The sequence below is a fragment of the Lissotriton helveticus genome, chromosome 10, assembly GCF_964261635.1.
Source record: "Lissotriton helveticus chromosome 10, aLisHel1.1, whole genome shotgun sequence".
NCBI lineage: Eukaryota > Metazoa > Chordata > Amphibia > Caudata > Salamandridae > Lissotriton > Lissotriton helveticus.
Genome location: NC_136071.1, coordinates 267,251,022 through 267,276,085, shown reverse-complemented (window position 1 = coordinate 267,276,085; position 25,064 = coordinate 267,251,022). Strand labels below are relative to the sequence as shown.

The 25,064-nt window shown below is 47.8% G+C and overlaps 1 protein-coding gene across 3 annotated transcripts in view; it reads right to left on the bottom strand.

Moving 5' to 3' along the window:
- The window catches only part of DNAJC19 (DnaJ heat shock protein family (Hsp40) member C19), a 92,068-nt gene that overhangs the window by 4,032 nt on the left and 62,972 nt on the right, over positions 1 to 25,064 (bottom strand). The gene's annotated exons all lie outside the window — the stretch shown is intronic.

Here is a 25,064-nt window from a genome sequence, read left to right as displayed (position 1 = left end):
AGTATGCTAGAAGCGACTATGGGGCGTGCAACACAGGAGAGGAGGTTTTCGTTTTTAAGTCAAAAGGAAGCGAGGGGGCTGCAACAGGAAGGATTGTACACCTTACATTAAGGGACACAAAAGAAACGCGGCAAGAGGGGCGTACCCCATTGACAAGTGAAAGTGGGCTACACATACAGTAACTATATAGGCGAAGCATCCACAACAATAAAACCAAACAATAGGCAGCAATACACAAAATAACAGTTCTAAGCGTAATCTCAGAAAGCCCACCCCAAGAACAGGAAACAAAGATTAGTAGAAACATAAGAAGAAAAAAGGTGCGAGACCCCGAAACAGCCAACCCCACAAAGAGGAAAGAACCCTCCCAAAGCCGGAAAAGAGCGATAGGGACCATAGAACAAAACAAACTAAAATAACAACCCCCCCCCGCACCCACCACCCCGCACCCCTGTAATGGCTACGGCCGAAACCACTAACAGCGTGCCTGTCGCCCCGGAACTGCCCCACAGTAGGGGAAGATATAAAAAGAGTGGAGGAGGAGAGAAACAGACCCGTTACCGGAATGTAATACTCGGGCCGCCCATCCCTAGACCCCGCCATCGATACAAGATGAATGTGTAACATCCCCGGCTATCCATCAACATCCCAGCAGTACGAGCAACAAGAATCATAACACGGGAGGAGACACCCTCTATCCTGCCCCCCGCAGCCCGGCGTAACGACAAAGTCCAGTTTTATAGTACCGTCCATCACCTCCAGTCCCAACAATATACAGTACCACGGTAATTGATAGGGGGAGTTCAACCCTGGCCCCTGCGATCTAGAATATCGACTTGGTCCAGCCGCACAGTAGCCATCTTGAATGGGACAAACAAACCGTGTGACCCCAGCAGATCAGAACGCCGTCTAACAAAGTCTGTCCAATCCAATGTCATGCGTGCAACAGCGATAGAAGGGCAGACATCGTACTGGAACAGCCCATCCGGCCCGGGCAGTAGTAGCAGCCGCAGAATAACGTAGGAAGCGTCTCCGATAATCAACAATGGAGTATCCAAACTTGGCGGCCAAGGACGAGACCCCACACACTGAACAAGCACACAGACATCAGACCGCTGCATCCCCGTCGCAGACAGCATCTCGGGGATAGCGGGAGCACATACCAATAGCACCTCCGGGCACACATGGGCAGGCAGTCCACAGAAGTCGGGCACAGGATGAGGCTTAGCGTCACGCAGTCGCAAATGTGCTTGGTCAGGCAAGGTCACAACAGAGAGAACAGCATCCAGACTGCGCCCAAGATCACAGGTATTGGCACAAAAAGCAGTACGAAAATTATCCAGGGCTCTCAGAATGTCCCCAATCCGCACTGGTGCCTTAGGAGGGAAGGATGCATCAGAGCCATGCACACGGGGCTCGGAAACTCGGTGCAGCCCACAAAACTTTGAATTAAGACGAAGGCGGACGCACGGAGGAACAGGGAGGCCGACCAGGAAACTAGAGACATTGCTGACTTGACAATAATACCACAGAGTGGAAGTGCATAATTTAAAGAGCACAGCGGCAACGTCAAATACTCGTAGTTGGACACCCAACAAAAACCGAGTGTTTTAAGACTTTACTAATATACGGTGGTTCCTCCGTGGAAAAAGAAAACGTGGAGGCAGTATTGAAAGCTTCCCAGTGTGACTCAATCATCAAAAACCAGTCCACGCTGAGAGAAAAAACTGAATATACTTATCAGACTTGAATCTGGAATCACATTGCAGATTCTATGAAAATTATATGTTTGTCCTGATGAAGGTGTAAAGATTGAAAGCCACCGAAACGCCGCGTCGACTTGTTTTGCTTATTGTATTGTCTGTTCATTTTAATTTGAAATCGCAACCCTTTCACGAAAAGGCTGTTTTACTTGTTTTTAATTATTTTTAGATTGTAACCCAATTGGGAGGTCCAAATAAATCTCGAATTGATTTTTTATCTCTTTGTTTATACTTATCATTCCATCACAGTTTATTGTTTGGTGCTTACTGGTATTGGCTCACTGCTGTTTTTGTCCCGTGATAAATTCTCTGTAAGAAAACCCCTTGGGATTGTTTCCCTCAGCAATCTAAGGCTGCTTCAAAACATAGGGACTCTTTGTGTCAGCCCACAAAACTGGCCATCCACGATACCATCACAAAGCTGCGCACCACGCCGGCACATTGTAGAGCACCACCGGGCCGGGGGCACAAAGGGAACACAGACCATGTTGCACCAAGCAGGTGTAAGCGTAGCGACCGCAGCAGCCAGGTCACCAGTTGCAGCCCGGGATCGTGAAAAACGAGCTCCAGTGGCTCTGCCTCCAAAATGGCTTCCACCTCATCACAGAGCGAGACAAGAAGCAAACAAAGGCAGACAGGAGCCCGGGCGGTGAAACATTGTTGCAATCGCCATCAATATGCCCCCCTCGTATAGAGGAGCAGAGCGGACAGAAGAGAAACACGGGATTCAGCCGCTGCAATCCGTCGGCTGGCCCGGTGCCGTTCACAGCGGCCGCTGTTGTTGTGGGCGAAGGCAGCCGCTCCCGGAGAACAAAGACCCGTCAGCGCCGGGCAGCGTCCGGGAGAAGGCGAGGACGTCCCACTGTTTCCACCGCAGGGAGCGCCGAATGAGACACACCAGTGGAGTCGGGGTCACCTCCCGAGCTCGAAAACACCGCTTAGGATCAGGATCGATGCCAGGATAGGTCGCGGGACGGGAGGGAAGCGAAAGGGTCGGCGGAGCCGAAGGATTAGGCGGCCATCATGGTTGCAGGCTAGGCTCCTCCTCCGATCCATTCATTGTTAGCCTGTAATATATCAACATTTACCACTCAATATAAAATAAAACACGCACGTCTCTCAAGTAACATTAATTTATTTAACCGAGACTTTGGTAAGAAGATTAATGAAGACTGACAACCTTTGCAGTTGCCAACAGGTCTTATTGAAATACACCACCAGAGAGGGATAGACCTTTGGATCAAGCTTCAAAGAAACTATGGCAGAAACAAAATAAAGTGCATGTGAATGGCTCCTACGGAAATGGTACCAGAGTTTTAGCGGGCAGACCAGTAAGAGTCATCATGAATTTTCCTAATTTGAAACTTGTGCAAGACTCTTATTTTAGTCATGATATGTTGCACTTTGAGTATATGCCCTGAAGCAACATTATGGATGCAAGTGATGTGGCACCATATCTTTGTGTGTCACTGTGCTCACACTAGCATTTTCCGTGCTACCCTATAACATAACTACAAAGAAGACACTCAGTAGTAAGTTTGTGGTGCGTTTACATCCAGCAGCACAGATGGTCATGCAGCAACTGCCAAACACAGAATCTTTACCTCATTTACCCACCAATGTTCTGACCCAACATTCTACTCCACTTTCACACCCAACATTCTACTCCACTTTCACACCAGAAAAGTCTACCACAAACCCTATCCATCATCTATTCTTTTTGCTTTTGTCCACTAAGTGGAAAGGGTATGCCAAAACGTGTGTCCCGTGCTCACTGTGCCACTGGATTCAAGCTAGCCTGGCGGATATGGGGCGATACCTCAAAACCGGTCCCATGATGCTAGTTTACGGTCCAGGTAAGACCTGGCATGGCTGTTCGTGCTGGACTGTTGCCATGGGGAGCAGGGTCAAGACTGATTTGATTATGGCTGGGTCCAAACTGGGGTGGCGTGGTTGCATAAAACCAATGAATTAAACCCAAATCTGTGACTGGGGGGGTGAATGTTTGATTTCATCAGGTTTTTATGCTAGGCAATGGGCAGCACATACACCAACCAATATGAAACATTAATACAGGGTACAGGTTTCACTCAACAAAGACCAAAAACCTCCCTAACACCAGCCCATCTCTGAAAAGCTGAATCTTTCCATGACCTGCGATGGAAGCAACAAAATCATTCAAAAGTCTTCCTCAGAATACTTAAAGCTGCGATGCTATGATATTGCCAGACTGTGTGCTAAGCAAATGTAAACGGCAAAAAAATAGAAACCACACTTAATACTTTTAGTGCTGCAGAAGTGATCTCCACACCCTCTGCACAATCAAAAGAGTGCACAGGACGTTGATGTCACTTCTTAGACGAGAGGGGTAGGCAAACCCATGGTGCTCACAAATTATGCTTTCCACACTTTCTCCAGCCATTGGGGACTGTTGCAGAAATGCTTCCTGCCACTCCGTGCAACTCTCTCAACAGACTGATGTCAATAGCACACAGACCTCATCAATCTTGCACCCTTTGCCTTATCACATTCCATGTCTTCGGCGCGAGGTAGGAGAATTAGCATTCTCTGCTTCTGCTTCGGTGGATGCGGGCGAGTGAGAGGGAAGCAGAGTATAGCTTCCTGGAAGGTTGGTGGAAGCTCAGGCGGTGGTTTATGGAAGCGAGGCGGTGGTTGATGTAGGCGAAGCGGTGGTTTGTGTAGGCGAGGCAGTGGTTGTGTAGTGTCTTATACACATGGATCATCAGCTTAAATTGCCACCTCTTCTGTATGGGGACCCAGTGGAGTTTTCTTTCTGAGGAGGGGTGATGTGGATTCGTCGAGGATGAGTCTGGCTTCAGTGTTCTGTATGGTTTGAAGTCTCTGTAGGTGGTTTGTGGTGATCGCTGCATACAGATTGTTGCTATAGTCCAGTCGTCTGGTGATTAGGGCCTGTGTGACGGAGCGTCTTGTGTCCTGGGAAGCCATTTGAATATGTACCGTAGCATGAACAGTGCGAGGAAGCAGGCGAAGGAGACTGCGTTGATCTGGGACTTTCTGGTCAGCTTGCTGTCCAGGATGATGCTGACGTTTCTGTGGTGGTCGGTCAGTGTGGGTGAGGGTCCTAGTTCCAAGGGCTACCAGGAGTATTTAAGCACCCTTGAGCAGATTAGGGCTTGGTATTCCAGATATGCCTCACTCTGGGACCTAACATGCCCTCCTGGAAATCAGGAATCATTTATTGTTAAGAATAAAATGTAAAACAGTCTGGGCCAGGCTTCCTGGCACAAAGAAAGCAGACTCTACCCCGTACCCATAGTCTGCATTTCAGCTTCCCTGAGGGAGTGAATTGGGATTTTTCAAACCCATATTCGGTCCTTCTGTGAACCTGAAATAACATCTAAATAACACAGTTAATTATTTGTTATGGGAAAAAAGTAGCAGTGGCCAGTTGGGGATACTGGCACTAGGTGTGCACTTTTGTGACCCCCACCTATCATGTGTATTTTTTCACCTTCCTTGGTAGTAAGTGAGTCTCAGCACCCTAGAGAAGCTGAGACCCACTAACTTTAAGGAATCATTTTCTAGAACTGCTAAATATTTAGGCCCTGTGCAACATGGTATAGCGTCTATTTCCTTGTACAGCCTACCACACAGTTATCTGGTAAGTCTACAGTTTTAACCAACAAGAGATTGGACAGCAGCCAGGGAATCCTATCATATCAACACCTTTTTTTGAAGAGCAGAGACCTGGGAACGTCTCAGTAGTTGGTCCTTGCGAGCACTGTACAAGCTTTCCTTCCCTATAATATCATGCAAAAGTAAAATATTGACAGTACCCACTTCTTACATTACAATATTGACAGTACCCACTTCTTACATTTACTAACAGAGAACACTAGAATTCACTGCATAAGTCAAAAAAAGGTTACCAGTCAGCATTTTCACACACCTAAAGACTACATGGCTCAAATGTGTGGGTGCAACTATTGTTGAGGATTGTAAAGGGCCAAATGTGAGGTCACAAGAAGTCAACATACAGACAGGACATAGCAGACTTAATTGTTGATAGAAATATCGATATATTGTTTGTCACGGAAACGTGGAAGGATAATGCGTCTGAACCGGATCTGGTGGTTGTCGTACCTGAAGGTTACATGGTTCAACGGCAGGACGGACTGAATAAAAAAGGCGGTGGTCTGGCGATCATCTCCCGGAGCCATCTTTCTGTAAGAATATCCCAAATTCCTTCCCTTATATGTGAAGCTGCTCACTTTTCTATTATGCGAACGCCCTCGTACAACTTTAAAGGAATACTCCTTTACAGGCCCCCAGGAGCACGTACAGAATTCTTGTCCGTTTTTAATACATTGTTAGAATCTTTAGTGATAGAGGACTCTTTCACTGTCTTAGGCGATTTTAATTTCCATCTGGGAAAAACAGTAAATAATGAAACGTCGGCCCTACTGACCGACATGGAGACTTTAGGGCTCTCCCAGTTGGTCACTTCACCCACGCATGAAGCCGGCCATATGCTGGATGGTATATTCTCCAATGCAAAGGAAATTCATGTTCAGGACATCCTTCCTCTTTCATGGTCAGACCATCACGCCATCATTTTTAATATATTAATTAACAGCGCACCACCAAAGAAGGTGGTGAAAATTAATCAAGGGACATTTAAGGTCTGGAAAGACATAAATAACACACACCTTGCAGCACTCCTAAATAATACATCCCCGGCTATGTCTACCAATCCGAACATTGCCACCAAGCAATACACGGGCTGGATAAGGAATGCCATGAACCTACTAGTGCCTAAGAAAACCATCTCTAATAAATCGGTCCTCTCCTTCTGCCCCATGGTTTTCGGATTCCCTCAGAGAACAGAAACAGAAATGTTGGAATTTTGAAAGACACTGACGCAAAACCTACACCATAGAACAAAAAAAGCGCTATAAAGAGGAACTTGTTAAGTACAAAAAGATGATTATGGAGGAAAAAAGAACATTTTATAGTGAGCAAATTGAAACTGCGAAAAATTCAAATAAACAACTGTACCAAGTAGTGAAGAAATTAGCGGGTAAAGCACCGGATGCTTCCCCTCCCCCTCACAAGCACTGTGTGATGCCTTGGCCACCTATTTTCACGAAAAAGTTAATAACATCTACTCAGAATTCTCTACCATAGTTAAAACCAACACACAGTTAACCAGCTTAAGACCCTCCGATCACTGTTTGTCGCAATTCAATGAAGTCAATGAACAACTTATAGCTGACATTATTAAAACGATAAAATCAGGATCAGCTTTAGACCCCTGCCCTCCTAAAGTGTTCTCCCCTGTTATTGACTCAATAGTGCCAGTGATAACTCACATTTGCAATTCCATGTTTATGGCCGGGGTTTACCCAAACACTAATACTCTACTTAAACCGCTCCTAAAAAAACCTCATCTGGATTCGTAGGAACTGAAAAACTATAGACCCATAGCCAGCCTACCTTTTCTGGCCAAGGTGGCAGAGAGAGCGATGAACACACAACTCTCCGAATTTATCGAGGAATATCATCTGCTGGATGATACGCAGTTCGGGTTCCGCAAGCTTCATGGCACCGAAACTGCCCTCATTAAAGCGACCGAAGATATAAGACTCATTAGAGACACAGCAGTGCTCATACTGCTGGATTTAATCAGCGGCTTTTGACACGGTCGATCATTCCATCCTGATCGACCGTGTCTCAGCTATGGGCATTCAATTTAGAGCAAAAAATCTTCTCGCCTTTTTTCTGTCGGACAGAACAAAGGCAGTCACCTCGGGACCCTTTCAGTCGGCTGAGTTAGCCTTACCGTGTGGAGTTCTTCAAGGCTCATCCCTAAGTCCGACACTTTTTAACATCTATGTGTCGGACTTAGCCAGAGTTATAAAAGCGTACGGGATGAGCCTTACTTCTTACGCAGACGACACACAGCTGGTGTTGGCAATGAACAACGACGGAGAGAAGGTAGCTGACCGCTTTCAAGAAGGCATGCTGGCCATCAAGGACTGGATGGCTAGCAACTGCCTCATATTGAACTCCGAGAAGACGGAGGTTGTTATTTTTGGAAAACTATCCCCTGCCTGGTCAAGTTCCTGGTGGCCACCCTCACTGGATTTTCTGCCCAACCCGGTCAGGAACCTGGGAATCATGTTCGATGATAATCTGAATTTTGTTTCCCATGCTAACCAAGTCGTGTCAACAGCTTTCTATAAGCTCAGACTATTAAGAAAATAATTCCCTACTTATCCGGCAAGTGCAGGAAAAACATTGGTCAGCACACTGGTAATGTCATAATTGGACTATTGCAATGGACTGTTTGCCAATGCACAATGCAGAGTCATCAAACAAATGCAAACAGTCCAAAATAAAGCCGCCAGAATGCTTTCGGGGACCCCAAAATTCAAACCTATTTAACAGGTTATCCGAAACTACCATTGGCTGGCGATCCAGAACCGTATAAAATGTAAGGCTCTCTGCCTTAACTTCAAAGCCGTACACAAACAAGGCCCTCAATTTCTGATAAGACAGCTAGCCTCTTACTGCCCTAACAGACAACTTAGATCTGCGACTGCTCATCAGTTGGTGGTACTACGCACATAGACTGTGTCCTGGGGAGACAGATGCTTCGTGGTGACAGCAGCTACTCTGGAACGCTTTACAGTTGCATATCCGTTCATGTCAATCTCTACTCCAGTTCCGCAAAATGATAACAACATGGTTGTTCAATCAGTAAAATCAGTCCTGAATCCGGCATGGAATCCTTAGCGCCGAGACGCCTAAGGGCATTTGTTTGCGCTTTATACATTTTAAAAGGAATATGCTACTTACCAGTATGCATCTGTTCTTGGCATAGAGGGCTGCAGAGTGGTACATTTATGAATAGATCGCCATCTGGTGTTGGGCTCGGATGATTGCACTTTGTTTTTCTTCTGGAGAAGTCTTTGTCGTCATAGATGACTCCTCCTCTTGGTGTTAGTGCGCATGGGCATCGGCTCCATCCTTAGATTGTTTTGCCATAGTAGGGTTAGATGGAGTAGTGTAGTATAGTACATAAAGATATGCCCATGTAAGTGTATCTAAATAAGATAATGTTGGGACAGACACCGGTTTCCGGGGAGGCTGGGAGGGCATGTACCACTCTGCAGCCCTCTATGCCAAGAACAGATGCATACTGGTAAGTAGCATATTCCGTTCGAGGCATATGGGCTGCAGATGGTACATTTATGAATAGATTGTAAAGCAGTTACCTCCCTAGCGGTTGTCACCAGTGTCTGTCGCAACTGTTTGAAATAAAGTCTTTAATACAGCTTGGCCCACTCTGGCTTGTTGTGCAGCCTGTACATCAACACAGTAGTGTTTTGTGAATGTATGTGGTGTAGACCAAGTTGCTGCTCTACATATGTCATCTAGGGGAATGTTCCCTAAGAATGCCATAGATGCTCCTAGTTTTCGTGTAGAATGAGCTCTAGGAGGAACAGTTAATGTTCTCTTTGCTTTAATGTAACATATTTGTATACATCTTACAATCCATCTAGCGATGCCTGCTTTAGAGATAGGATTGCCCTTATGTGTTGAGGAAAATGCTACAAATAGTTGTTTAGTTTTCCTAAAGTTTTGTGTTCTTTCTATGTAGTACAAAATGGCTCTTTTGACATCTAGTGTATGTAGAGCCCTTTCTGCCACCGTCTGTGGCTTTGGAAAGAAGACTGGTAATTCCACTGGCTGATTGATGTGGAATGCTGAAATTACCTTAGGCAAGAACTTTGGGTTTGTTTTAAGAACCACTTTATTCTGGTGTAACTGTAGGAATGGTTCTTGTATTGTCAATGCCTGTAATTCACTTACTCTCCTGAGTGAGGTAATGGCTAAAAGGAAAGCCACCTTCCATGTAAGGAATTGTATTTCGCACCTATGCATAGGTTCGAAGGGTGGCCCCATTAGTCTGGTGAGTACTACGTTGAGGTTCCAGACTGGGGAAGGTGGTAATCTTGGTGGAATGACTCTTTTAAGGCCTTCCATGAATGCCTTTATAGCTGGTACTCTGAACAGTGATATGTGTTGCCTGTTTTGTAGGTACGCTGCTATAGCTGCTAGATGTACTCTGATAGATGTGTACGCTAGATTACATTGCTGTAAGTGTAATAAGTAGCAAATAATCTCCTTTGTTGATACGTCCAGAGGGTTGATATTGTTATTAGTACAGTGTATAGCAAACCTCTTCCACCTAGCTGCATAACATGCTCTGGTGGTTGGACGTCTCGCTTGTTTAATTATCTCCATGCAATTTGGAGGTAGATCTAAGTACCCAAATTCTAGGATTTCAGGAGCCAGATCGCTAAGTTCAATTGAGTTGGATCTGGGTGCATTATTTCTCCATGGTTCTGTGTAAGGTGCATGGGTAGAATTCGTAACTTTTGGTGTGGCACTTGAGAGTTGCAGGAGCGTGGTGAACCACGGCTGTCTTGCCCGCGTGGGTGCCACTAGTATCATGGTCATTGAATGTTGTTGCAGCTTCCTGACCACTAATGGAATTAGTGGGAGAGGGGGAAAAGCGTATGCAAATTTGTTGGACCAATTTATCCATAACGCATTGCCCTGCAACAGGTGATGTGGATACCTGGACGCGAAGCTTTGGCATTTTGCGTTCTGATGAGTGGCAAAGAGGTCTATCTCTGGTTGTCCCCATCTTTGGAAGAATGGTTGCAGTATTTGTTGGTGCAGTTCCCATTCGTGTATTTGTTCCGACTGTTTGCTTAAGATGTCTGCTATCTGGTTTTGGACTCCTGGTAGGTGTTCGGCTAACAGATAGATGTTTTGAGGAATGGCCCATCTCCAAATTTCCTGTGCTAGTCTGGATAGTTGGAGAGAGTGCGTCCCCCCCTGTTTTTGAATATAATACATTGCTGTCATGTTGTCTGTTCTGATCAGGACTGCTTTGTTGGTAACATGTATCTGGAAGGCTTTCAATGCTAGAAACACTGCTAGTAGTTCTAGATGGTTGATGTGCAGTGTTCTTTCCTGCACACTCCACCTTCCTTGTACTGTGTATTTGTCCATATGTGCTCCCCATCCGGTGAGCGATGCGTCTGCTGTTATTGTCACCTGTGGAATTGGTTCTAGGAACGACCGCCCCTTGGTAATGTTTGTTATGTTCCACCACTTCAGAGAGCGGTGTGTGCGGTCGTCTACCAACACCAGATCTGTAATCTGCCCTTGAGCCTGATTCCACTGTGTCGCTAAGCATTCTTGTAGCGGACGCATTTGTAGTTTGGCATATGGTATTAGCAGTATGCAGGATGACATCATGCCTAATAGCTGCATGAACACTCTTGCTGTTAGTGAGTGTTGTGGCTGAAATCTTTGAATGATTGTAAGCATTGTTTGGATCCTGACTGGGTTGGGGTACACTTTGGCTTTTTCTGTGTCTATAGTAGCCCCCAGATATTGTTGAACCTTGTTTGGTTGTAGGTGTGACTTTGTGTAGTTCACCGTGAACCCTAGCTGGTGTAGTAGCTGAATTCTCTTTTGTGTGTTTTGAAGACATTCCTCTTGTGACCTGGCCTTTATTAGCCAGTCGTCCAAGTATGGGAAGACATGAATTTGTTGTCTTCTTAGGTGAGCTGCTACCACTGCCAGGCATTTTGTGAACACCCTTGGTGCCGTTGTGACACCAAACGGAAGGACTTTGAACTGATAATGTTGTCCTTCTACCACAAACCTGAGGTATTTCCTGTGGGCTTTGTGAATAGGGATATGAAAGTAAGCATCTTTTAGATCCAGTGTAGAAAGAAAGTCCCCTTTCTTCAGTAAAGGAAGTACTTGTTGGAGCGTGACCATGTGGAAATGTTCCGAATTTATGTATGCGTTGAGAGGTCTTAGGTCCAGTATTGGCCTTAGAGACCCGTCCTTTTTGGGAATTAGGAAGTATAGGGAGTATACTACTGTTCCTTGTTGGTGCTGTGGAACCTTCTCTATGGCATGCTTTTCTAGCAGTGATAGTACTTCTTGTTTTAACAGTGTCAGGTGATCTTGTTTCATTGGACGCTGTTTGGGGGGGATGTTTGGTGGGGTAGCTGTGAGTTCTAGGCAATAACCATGTTGGATAATTTGTCTTACCCACCTGTCTGATGTGATGTTTTCCCAGACAGGTAGGAACTGTGATAGGCGTCCCCCGACCGGTGTTATATGGTCTGGGGGGAGCTGTATGAAGTCACTGTTTTGGGGTTGGAGAGTTGCGGTTGTTGTTGTTTCCGCGACCTCTACCCTTGTTGTTGTTACCCCTGTAGCCACCTCTAGAATTACCTCTGGGTGATGTAGGTGTAAAAGAGGTTTGCTGCTGGTTTGTACCTGTATTTTTGGATCCTCCTCTATAGGTGGATCTACGAAAGGAACCTCTTTGTGTCGGCTGTTGCAATGCTCCCATTGATTTAGCCGTTTCGGTATCCTTCTTCATCTTTTCTAGGGCCTCATCTGTCCCTGTGCCGAAAAGTGTTTTCCCATCAAAAGGTTGGTTCAGTAACGATGTTTGTACCTCTTGTTTGAACCCTGATACTCTGAGCCATGCATGTCTCCTTAACATGATGCTTGTGTTTGTAGACCTTGCCGCAGTTTCTGCCGCGTCTAGGGCGCACTTTATTGAAGTGTTAGTAATTAACTTCCCTTCTTGTATGAGTTGATCTGCCCTCTTTTGATGTTCTTTAGGGAGATGTGTGATGAGTTTTTCTAACTCATCATAATGCGCTCTGTCATACCTTGCAAGTAGTGCTTGCGTATTAGCTATGCGCCAACTGTTTGCCGCTTGAGATGCTACTCTCTTGCCAGAGGCATCTATTAGTTTAGACTCTTTGTCAGGAGGTGGAGCTTCTCCTGTAGATAAAGAGTTTGCTCTCTTGCGAGCGTTTGTGACCACTAGTGAGTCTAGAGGAATTTGCCCTTTAATGTATATTGGGTCTTTTGGAGCTGCCCTATATTTTTTTATCGATTCTTGGGTTCAATACCCTAGCCCTCACTGGGTCTTTGAATATCTCTGATGTATGACTGAGAAGGCCCTTAAGCATTGGTAGTGTTCCTGATGTTCTTTGTGCAGTAGGTAGTGTTTCTAATAAGAAGTCCTGTATTTGAGGTTCTGTATGTAGGTCTACCTTATGATATGTTGCTGCTCTATTAATGAGTTGTGCAAACCCAGTATTGTCATCAGGAGGTGAAGGTTTTGAGGGATACGATTCAGGGTCGGTATCATTATCTGACCCTACATTATACTCTTCCCATGGGTCTGCCTCCTCTGGGATTGTGTCCTCATCATCCCCAGGATGTTCCCCCTCCCCTGTGTCACTCTCTACATCTGTTGTAGGTGTAGATGGTCGTGTGGGAGGAATATTTGGCCTATTGTGAGGAAGAGGAGAAGATGGTGTGTGAGGTTTGGGAGAAGAGGGAGGAGTTGTATTCGTCCCCATTGTTCTCTTCTTCGGATGAGTCTTGTCGTCCGAATGTTCATTCTTCCTCTTTTTAGGTAGTTCTGTGACTACCTTGCCAGTCTTTTTGCCAGTCTTTGGGTCAATAAACAAAGTCTTTTGTTTAGGATCAGTCCCTTGTTCCTGTGTCGGTACCGCAGTTTTCGGTTCCGAAAGGTGTTTTTTCTTTTGAATGTCCATTTGTATTTTCGGTGCCGAGATTTTGTTCGGATCCGATTTCTTCGGTATCGAAGATGTCCCCGGTGTCGAGGGTGTTTTCGACGCCGAAGCGTGCTTCGGTGTCGACATGGACTGCTTCGACTTCGAGCTTTCCTTGACTTGGTGCTTCGGTGTCGATGTGGTCCGTTTATCGGAACCGGAACCAGTATGATGGGAGACCGAGTGTTTCGGTTTCTGTTTCGTTGCCGGGCTCGAAGGCGGGGCGTTGGAAACTTTTTTCGGTTGTCTGACCGGGCTCGAGGGCGGGGTCGACACCGTGCGGGGTCTGTTCTTTGGTAAAGGGACGTCGTCACTCACGGTTTGTTGGACGTCGATTTCCTCGACGTCGGACTCGTCCGCTTCTGACCCCGCCTCGTCGGCCTCTTCTTCCTCCTCTTCTGGGTGCTGGTCCTCGAACAGCTCCGGGATTGCTTGTGACTGCATTCTCGATACCTCGTGTCTTCGGGCTCGACGGTTTCTAATTGTCGACTTTGAAGAGAACGCTGCACAGGCCTCACAGTCCCTGGATTCGTGTTCAGGGGACAAGCAGAGGTTGCACACCTCGTGTAGGTCCTTGTGTGGGAACTTAGCACCACACGTTGGACATTTTTTGAATGGAGTCCTTTCCATGGACCCCGGGCTGGACTACGTCGAGTTTCTCGTAGTCGTCGTCCTTCGAACCGCGTCGGTATGGAGTAAAGTCGCGTTCGATAACGATACCGTCGATTTGGAAAGGAGTACGCGCCGGTTTTAACCTTCTTTGTTGAAGTCGGTCCGGAGCGCTTCGATCCTCATCCGAACCCGATGGCTGAAAAAAACAATCTAAGGATGGAGCCGATGCCCATGCGCACTAACACCAAGAGGAGGAGTCATCTATGACGACAAAGACTTCTCCAGAAGAAAAACAAAGTGCAATCATCCGAGCCCAACACCAGATGGCGATCTATTCATAAATGTACCATCTGCAGCCCATATGCCTCGAACATAAATGTATACTGCACATGGGGGAAGGATGCTTTATTTGGCCCTGGGGTCGTCCAGCACCAGCAAGTCCTAAGACCCCTCGCATTTCTAAAAACTAGTGACCCAGAGTCATCAAGGGAGCTCTGGCATATATGAATCCCCATCCCACCACCAAAATACCAAGCAAACATCAAGCTATGGGTTAAAACACACACAACACTTACAATTTCCTCACATTATGTGACCGAAACTGCAAAATGTGTGAATATGTGGCCAACTGCAAACGTGCTACCATCCTGCTTCTCAATATAAGTAGAACCCCACATGTGTGGGTGTAACTTTCGTACTTTATAGGAAAGTGGCAATCTCTCCAGGAATTCAGAAAGGGGCTCAAGACATGGCTGTTCCAATAACAAAGCAGGTAGCAACTCCAGCGCCTTGGAATCCACAAGGGTGATTTACCGTGTTATATAAATGATTGATTGATTGATTGAAACTATGATCATGCGAAGACCACATTGACTTGATATAGGGTTTTCCAGAAGGTCTGAACAAATCTCCACTCTCTACAATAACTGCTCCCACTTTGTTCTCCTTGCATTTCTGCATCTGTATTTTCGCTTATAGGAGGTACTTCAAGAACGTGTACACAGTAACATGACAGTTCAAAATGTCTGCTAAAACTGATTACATAAAGTGATAGTGAGTGTTGGGACAGAAATAATTAACTGAAAAAACATTACACAAAACATAACAATTACATTTTAATAGCGGACAGTACTGTGAAAAAGAGTTCAGTCAGCTACTGGTCCGGTGCCAAGGTGAGAAAAGAATATTGTTCACTGGGTACTGTACGAAAGTATGAGAATGGAAAATAATTACGGAGAAGGGACCAACTGATGACTGAAAATGTGAGTGTGTCCTCAGAAAGTAGTATATGAGCTCTGAGAGTCAATTTAACAGCTGGGAGAGGATGGATAGATCTTTGTAGGCCTACATCAGAATGTGGTACAAGTACAAAAGAAAACCTTTTTTCCTTTCAGGTCATCCAACCTAAGGAAAAAGTAGCGCTGCAGCCTTATATGGTAAGGCGCCAAATGGTGAATTGACTCACTTGCGCAAGCCAGCATATCCTGCTTTAGATACGTATACTTGCAGTTTACTTGTTTGTCTTGTTAAAAAATACATCCTACGGTCTGATGGGGGTCAGCTATCCCAAGCAACAACCGATTTCATTATTCGGTGCAAGCCCTCACAAATTAGAGAGATCTGGAAGAGGATGTGGTTTTAGAATCTGCTTCACTTTTCACGATCAGTGCGAGGCCTGCACCTTCCTCCTCGGTGTTTGAGTGCTTTACTCTCCAGTTTTGAAGGTTTGCCCTCCAGATGACTGCAAACTCAGAGTGAAAGCACTTAGCTGAAAGATGAAACACTCATGCAACTAGAAGAGTAATTAACTTTCAAAATAAAAGTAATGTGCCACACCCCAGTTGCACTCTATTTAGAAGACAAATGCTCTAGGCGGACCATGCTTTGGTCAAATCTCCTAGGAGAGTCAACTTATCTGAAACCTCTCTCTTGGAAGTTGATTGTTCCTCATCTCTGGATTTTGGTTCCAAACTATGGACTCCTGCCGGCCGGAATTTGCTACCAAAGAGCAGTAAAACAAGTTTCAAATTCCTCAGGTTGTTCAGGAATTGACATTCCAAAATATGCCATTTACAGCACCTCATGGATAAGCACACAAAAAAGCCAGCAACTTGTTGTCATTAGCATCACTGAAACCAGGGTCATCTGTAGAAGCAATAGAGGAACCAGTCACTATCTGTACCAATTGAAATATCGATCTACCCATATGGTATAGTTGTTCATCAAGAGACATTATTCAGTACTACTTCTACACCAGGCAACCTCCACTATTCCTAACGATCACTTTCGAGACCCTAGATCTTAAATGCAAACCCTGCATGCAATGAATTAATCAAAACCTTGTGCTTCTTGTTCATCAGATCCTTTGAAGTTATAAACAGAAGGATAGTTGCTGCAATTCCCTCTGAAAAGTCTTTTAATGGTCTTGAACTAAGCATCACATTAAGCTCCACATGGGTACTTCAACTAAGCCCAAGGATTAGACGGCCACTGCTTCTGAAGATGGTTAACATCATCATCCAACAGAAATATTTAATGTTGTTACACTGAAAGCAATCTAAACTTTACAAATTATGCCACCTGTCAAAACAGCACCACCAAGAATTCTATCTATGTAAGGTCTTTTCTTGGGACCAGGGGGCAGTCAGTGGTTATTGGACAACACTTTAATTGGATAACAAAGTTGCTTCCCTTTGTCACTTCATGTTTCAGAGGAAGCAAAGTAGAGCAGTTAAGATTACTCAGAGGTGTTAGGGGATAAATACTCAGATTCAGCTTAACACTAATAAATAACACACAAACCTAGTCACCAGGCAGTGCTTTAACTTTAAAGACAAATTGGACTTTAACAGGCAATTGCAACAGGGGAGGCAAAATGACAATCTACACAACAATCAGAATGGGTTATCATATTCTGAAGCGGAGGCAGAACTACAAACTTTTTTTTTAATGGGTATATACTAGGTGTCATATTTCAAATAATACTATGCCTGAAGTTAAGATTACCCCATGGGACAATGTTCTGGTTTCCTTACCGTCAGCCATAGGTAAGAGACAATGCAGGTTCAATACAGAAGTTTGCAGGAAAGCAACTCTGCAGTATCACTACCTCAGCTAATTATCTTTGCTTCAGTCTCTGTGGCCAGCTATTCCGCAAAGAATGTGACTTATGAGCAACTCGCTCCAGCGAGGTGACCTTCAAGCAGGACTTCAGACTAGTATGCCCTGACCAAATCTTGCTTTTGCTTTGGGGCCCTATACTGAATACTGGGCATTTCAGGTTCCTTTTCAAGCCAGTCATCATAGACAGGTTTCTTCCAGAGTACTCCATCCTCCCGGAGGACAGGTAACAGCAGGCCCTGACACAGGGAAACAGGTTATCTACTCACTGTGCAAAGTCTCCATGAAGATCAGAAGACGCAGATGTTACTGTCTGGAAGAAATCTGTCATTATCCTTCTGCTAGGCACATAGAAAGTACCCGAGCCAACCAATGTTCAAGATTGTTTTATACTTTAAAAATGTCCTGCAATCAGGAGAAGCCACATGCATGACCTTTGGTTTTACCTTGGTAGGTTTTTCTAGATATGTATTGTAGGTCAACTGGTAAAGTTGTCAGAATTGTTCGTGGAGTAGAGGTAGACTGGTAAAGCTACAGAGCTCTAGCTGCTGGCCAAGCGCAACACAACAAAAGAGTTGTGGCCAGTTTTGGCAGAAGGGAAGTAAACAGGTTTTACAATGTGAGGGATTGTGAGTATTGTACGCCTAGCCCAGAAGTTTTGGGAAGGTGGCAAAAGATAAAGGAGCAGTCCACAATGGAAAAATATAAGCAGACAGTTTAGTCGCCATTTTGTATAACCTGAACAGTGTCAAAAATAGCCAGCTGTCCCAGTCTACTGGTCCCTGGCCACTTGGAAGGCTCACTTACACCATGCAGCAAATGCACGCATAGGGAAGGCATTTAGACTAAATAGTTCAAAGCTCCTAATTTTGGGCCTTGGAACCTTTAGAGGGGTGGCCAGTAGGAGGCTTATCCACTAGGGATGCAGGGAAAAGGACCTTTCCCCCAGGCCTAATATTTGCAGCCGCCAATCCCCCTCATAGCCTTGTTCAAAGGGGCCGTAGCCACCCTTGCGATTTCTTAGTAAAGTGGGAAGCACTGTGAGTGGAATTGCAGTTTGTTTAAGCTCCTAAAAAAGGATGGAGGGCTAAGTAGGTCAGCAAAAAAGAACAAGCATTTACAATGCAATGGTCTCGGCATCATTAAAGGTAGAGCTATTGGCATTGCTCATGACTTTTTTTTTTTTAAATCATAAATAAATGGCATTGTTATTTACAATGCCAATAGCTTAATCGCTCGCAAATGCATGACCTATTGCATTTACACCCACACAGAGCCACCCACACAAAGCCACCCACACACACATACAGAGCCACCCACACAGAGCCATTCACATAGAGCCCCCTACACAGAGCTACCCTCACACAGACAGAGCCACCCACACAAAAGCTATCCACACAGAGCCACACACACAGAACCACGGAGACACACACACACACAGACACACACACACACACAGAGAGCCCCCCCACACACCCAGAGCCCTACACACACCCAGAGCCCTACACACACCCAGAGCCACACACACACACACACACACAGAGCCACATACACTCACAGAGCCACACACACAGAGAGCCACAAACACACGCAGAGCCACATACACACACAGGAGAGGAAGCACAGCCAGGGGGCAGCCCCACACACACCCAGAGCCACACACACACCGAGAGCCACACACACCCAGAGCCACATACAAACCCAGAGCCACATACAAACCCAGAGCCACATACAAACCCAGAGCCACATACACACACAGGAGAGGAAGCACAGCGAGGAGGCAGGGGAGCAAGCACAGCGAGGGGGCAGGGGAGCAAGCACAGCGAGGGGGCAGGGGAGCAAGCACAGCGAGGGGGCAGGGGAGCAAGCACAGCGAGGGGGCAGGGAAGCAAGCACAGCGAGGGGGCAGGGAAGCAAGCACAGCGAGGGGGCAGGGAAGCAAGCACAGCGAGGGGGCAGGGAAGCAAGCACAGCGAGGGGGCAGGGAAGCAAGCACAGCGAGGGGGCAGGGAAGCAAGCACAGCGAGGGGGCAGGGAAGCAAGCACAGCGAGGGGGCAGGGAAGCAAGCACAGCGAGGGGGCAGGGAAGCAAGCACAGCGAGGGGGCAGGGAAGCAAGCACAGCGAGGGGGCAGGGAAGCAAGCACAGCGAGGGGGCAGGGAAGCAAGCACAGCGAGGGGGCAGGGAAGCAAGCACAGCGAGGGGGCAGGGAAGCAAGCACAGCGAGGGGGCAGGGAAGCAAGCACAGCGAGGGGGCAGGGAAGCAAGCACAGCGAGGGGGCAGGGAAGCAAGCACAGCGAGGGGGCAAGGAAGCAAGAACAGCGAGGGGGCAAGGAAGCAAGCACAGCGAGGGGGCAAGGAAGCAAGCACAGCGAGGGGGCAAGGAAGCAAGCACAGCGAGGGGGCATGGGAACCAGGGGTCAGGGTAGCAAGCCCAGCCAGGGAGCAGAGGAGCAAGCACAGCCAGGGGGCAGGGAAGCAAGCACAGCCAGGGGGGCAGGGAAGCAAGCACAGCCAGGGGGGCAGGGAAGCAAGCACAGCCAGGGGGGCAGGGAAGCAAGCACAGCCAGGGGGCAGGGAAGCAAGCACAGCCAGGGGGGCAGGGAAGCAAGCACAGCCAGGGGGGCAGGGAAGCAAGAACAGCCAGGGGGGCAGGGAAGCAAGCACAGCCAGGGGGGGCAGGGAAGCAAGCACAGCCAGGGGGGGCAGGGAAACAAGCACAGCCAGGGGGGGCAGGGAAGCAAGCACAGCCAGGGGGGGCAGGGAAGCAAGCACAGCCAGGGGGGGCAGGGAAGCAAGCACAGCCAGGGGGGGCAGGGAAGCAAGCACAGCCAGGGGGGGGCAGGGAAGCAAGCACAGCCAGGGGGGGCAGGGAAGCAAGCACAGCCAGGGGGGGCAGGGAAGCAAGCACGGCCAGGGGGGCAGGGAAGCAAGCACAGTCAGGGGGGCAGGGAAGCAAGCACAGTCAGGGGGGCAGGGAAGCAAGCACAGCCAGGGGGGCAGGGAAGCAAGCACAGCCAGGGGGGCAGGGAAGCAAGCACAGCCAGGGGGGCAGGGAAGCAAGCACAGCCAGGGGGGCAGGGAAGCAAGCACAGCCAGGGGGGCAGGGAAGCAAGCACAGCCAGGGGGCAGGGAAGCAAGCACAGCCAGGGGGACAGGGAAGCAAGCACAGCCAGGGGGGCAGGGAGGCAAGCACAGCCAGGGGGGCAGGGAGGCAAGCACAGCCAGGGGGGCAGGGAAGCAAGCACAGCCAGGGGGGCAGGGAAGCAAGCACAGCCAGGGGGGCAGGGAAGCAAGCACAGCCAGGGGGGCAGGGAAGCAAGCACAGCCAGGGGGGCAGGGAAGCAAGCACAGTGAGGCAAGCACAGCCAGGGGGGCAGGGAAGCAAGCACAGCCAGGGGGAGAGGGAAGCAAGCACAGTGAGGGGGCAGGGAAGCAAGCACAGTGAGGGGGCAGGGAAGCAAGCACAGTGAGGGGGCAGGGAAGCAAGCACAGTGAGGGGGCAGGGAAGCAAGCACAGTGAGGGGAACAAGCACAGCCAGGGGGCAGGGAAGCAAGCACAGCCAGGGGGCAGGGAAGCAAGCACAGCCAGGGGGCAGGGAAGCAAACACAGCCAGGGGGCAGGGAAGCAAACACAGCCAGGGGGGCAGGGAAGCAAGCACAGCGAGGGGGCAGGGAAGCAAGAACAGCCAGGGGGGCAGGGAAGCAAGCACAGCCAGGGGGGCAGGGAAGCAAGCACAGCCAGGGGGGCAGGGGAGCACGAACAGCCAGTGGGGCAGGGAAGCAAGAACAGCCAGGGGGGCAGGGAAGCAAGAACAGCCAGGGGGGCAGGGAAGCAAGAACAGCCAGGGGGGCAGGGAAGCAAGAACAGCCAGGGGGGCAGGGAAGCAAGCACAGTCAGGGGGCAGGGAAGCAAGCACAGTGAGGGGGCAAGGAAGCAAGCACAGTGAGGGGGCAGGGAAGCAAGCACAGTGAGGGGGCAGGGAAGCAAGCACAGCGAGGGGACAGGGAAGCAAGCTCAGCGAGGGGAGCAAGCACAGCCAGGGGGCAGGGAAGCAAGCACAGCCAGAGGGCAGGGAAGCAAGCACAGCCAGGGGGCAGGGAAGCAAGCACAGCCAGGGGGCAGGGAAGCAAGCACAGCCAGGGGGCAGGGAAGCAAGCACAGCCAGGGGGCAGGGAAGCAAACACAGCCAGGGGGCAGGGAAGCAAACACAGCCAGGGGGCAGGGAAGCAAACACAGCCAGGGGGCATTGAAGCAAACACAGCCAGGGGGCAGGGAAGCAAACACAGCCAGGGGGCAGGGAATATATGCTCTCTTTTCCTGGGATGCATAATGACATGCACGCACACACACATATTTGGTAACCCTATATTTGTGCATATATGAAAATATACATAGCTTGATTGATAAAGATAATATAAATTATGAAATGACACACGCACAGTTATATATTTAAGAAAGAAACGCAGGAAGAAAAGAAAAAAAGAAATGAAGGAAGGAAGGTAGATGGGAGCGTGGGAGGGAGTATGGAATATGAAAGAGTCTTTCAGAAACTGAAAAAACGCTTAATTGCATATGACACTTTTTCAACCCAAGCCTCGAGAAAGGAATTCATTCCAGTGTTTATTGTAAACATGCCTTATGTGGTGTTGATAAAAAGCCTTCTTTGCTTGATTCAATATTTCGTCCACTTGTGCCCCCTATAGATATCAGTGACCGTACCATAGAAGTTGCCAAAACGACCTAACGGCGAAAAGCTCTGTAATTTTTTTTAACAAGTTATTAAATATGCTCTCTAAAACTGTATCTTCTTCGATAAATAACACAAGCAGATACCGTTCTAAGTGGCACATTGCATTCACACAACATCTGCACGGGTGGAAGCCTCTGAGCTACCATTAATTGTGTATTTTTCTTACATCCATGTCGCAAATGTGAAGTGCTCGGTGCATTGCTTTAACAGCCGAGTGAGTTATTCAGACTAATCATATTAAAAACAAGCCTCAGGTGGGACTCTCCGCTCGAGCAAAGCAGATATCACAGAGCATGGGCTACAGCTACACATGCATGTTGATTGCACGACAGCGCCACGGGCCTTCTCTCTGGCCCATTTCGTATAGGTAACGTGCAGAAGGAGCCGCCGGGTCAGCAGTCAGTCCTGGGTTTACGGGACATGGGTCACGAAACTTGCGATTTGTTTGCCCTTCAACAAACAAGCATTTGCAATGCAATAGGTCTCGCATTAGGAAAGTTTGAGCTATTGGTCTTGTAAATGACAATTTTTTTATTTATGTGTTGTTTTAGAAAATAGCTAAATTAATAGCTTTGTCATTTACAATGCCAATAGTTATAACTTTCGCAAATGTGACACCTATAGCATTTGTAATGCAACATGTTTTGTATTTACGTGACTTAGATGTATTGATATTACAAATAACAATGGCTTTTAATTTTTTTAAATAATTAATACTTAAATAAAAGTGATTGTAATTTATAATGGCAATAGCTTAAACTTTTGTAAATAACTTTTGTGAAGATTATGTTCAGTGTATTTTATTGTGAAGAAAATCCAAGAACAGAAGTGAAATATTAACATCTTTTTGTGACATTTGTAATAAAACTTGAAACATTGAGAGAACATATTTGAACCAGTGATGCTGTGGTAGTGCTGAGTGATGCTGTGGTTGCGCTGAGTGATGCTGTGGTTCCACTGAGTAATGCTGTGGTTGCACTGAGTAATGCTGTGGTTGCGCTGAGTAATGCTGTGGTTTCGCTGAGTAATGCTGTGGTTTCGCTGAGTAATGCTGTGGTTGCGCTGAGTAATGCTGTGGTTGCGCTGAGTAATGCTGTGGTTGCGCTGAGTAATGCTGTGGTTGCGCTGAGTAATGCTGTGGTTGCGCTGAGTAATGCTGTGGTTGCGCTGAGTAATGCTGTGGTTGCGCTGAGTGGTGCTGTGGTTGTGCTGAGTGGTGCTGTGGTGGTGCTGAGTGGTGCTGTGGTGGTGCTGAGTGGTGCTGAGCGATAATGTGGTGGTGCTGAGTGGTGCTGAGTGGTGCTGCTGAGTGATGTGGTGGTGCTGAGTGGTGCTGTGGTGGTGCAGAGTGGTGCTGTGGTGGTGCAGAGTGGTGCTGTGGTGGTGCAGAGTGGTGCTGTGGTGGTGCAGAGTGGTGCTGTGGTGGTGCAGAGTGGTGCTGTGATGGTGCAGAGTGGTGCTGAGTGATAATGTGGTGGTGCTGAGTGATAATGTGGTGGTGCTGAGAGGTGCTGCTGAGTGATGTTGTGGTGGTGCTGGGTGGTGCTGTGGTGGTGCTGAGTAATGTTTGATTTTGGTGAAGGCTTCTTCAGGGCAGGGTTAATTCTCTTAGCCATTCTAGCATTCACTGAAATTAAAATAAAAGGTACAACCCTAACTATACACAACTTGTGAGTGCAACAAATTCAGAGCGCCTTGTCTAGCCGTGAGACTAAAATATAACTATCCTGTTTGCACACATATACAGATTTGAAGGGTGTAGCTTTTTCCCATGCTGGAAAACAATGAAAAATATATTATCTCTCTCTTTCTCTCTTATTTGTGTATGTTTATCAAGGCCGTCCCAGTGAAAAAACGTGGCCAAATAAAACATGCTTTTTGCTATAAGTGCACTAATAATCACATTTATTAATACCGCCAGAAGGCGTTATTACCTCAGATACAGGTAGCTGCCTTGAGAAATCACAGATTTCAGTGTAGAATCACTTAATAGAAGAAAACAGCTCACAGGGCCAAGTTTGTGCAATTTTAACTCACTGCATGGTTTTACCTCGTGGGTCCTGGCTAAAAAACTAAACAACTTTGTTTCCAACTCCTGCACATGAAAAACCAGCACAGCACAAACCTTATATATGTAGATGTGCAAAGTGCAATATGCTATTTATTGCCACGGCAGTGGGGGAGGGGCGTGGGGGCATCATGAGTTACTCAAGGCTTTACCTCTCCCGAGTCATGGCTACCTACTCCTCATACTCAGCAATGAGAATACACTGTATATTACACCCCCCATCTAATCATTAGTACACGCACGTACAGCCCTGCCCCCATCACCAGCCTCCCGCACATCTGCCCTCCCCATCACCCCGTCCATCTGACTCCCGTTACCTGGCAGCTGCCAGGGCACACCGGCTGCTATGGAGACCCGCATCTCCCAGGCACAGGCGGCGCGCGCTGCCAGCAGGCCCTGCCCGCGCGACTCACCCGGTACAATGACCTCCGCGAGCCTTCGGTTATTCCGCATTCGTTGTCAGCAGAACTCCTTTGTTGAGCACAACCGCATGGTAACAGAAATTTGCAGCCGAGATAGACAGTCTGTCTTCCTTGACGGGTCTACGTCGCCAGTGCCTGCTCGCAAACACAAGCTGAAGAAGCAGTGTTGCCGGCGGGGGCGAAACCAGGAAGTCAGGCATCCTTGCCCGTGACGTGGGCGGGGCCTGTGACGCGGCTGGAAGAGGCTGGTGTTGCTCGTTGATGCGGGGCTCCCATTATGGAGGGAAAGCCCCGCGGTAGCGTGAAAATCCAGAGAAGTGCCCCGCGTGTGGAGATGCGCCGAAGAAAAGGAGCGCAGCGAGGCGACGAGACAAAAGAGCACGGTGAGTGGAGGAGGGGATATGTGTGTCTGTGTGCATCTGTGTGTGCGCGCGTGTATGTGCGCGTGAGCACGTGAGTGGTGGTGGTGGTGGTGGTGGGGGGTGCGTGTATGTGTGTGTGTGTGTGTGTGTGTGTGTGTGTGTGTGTGTGCGTGCCTGCCTGCGTGTGTGTGTATGCCTGCCTGCGTGTGTGTGTCTGTGTGCGTGCCTGCGTGTTTGCGGGGAATCTGAGCCAGGGGACGGGCAGCCAGATACAAAAG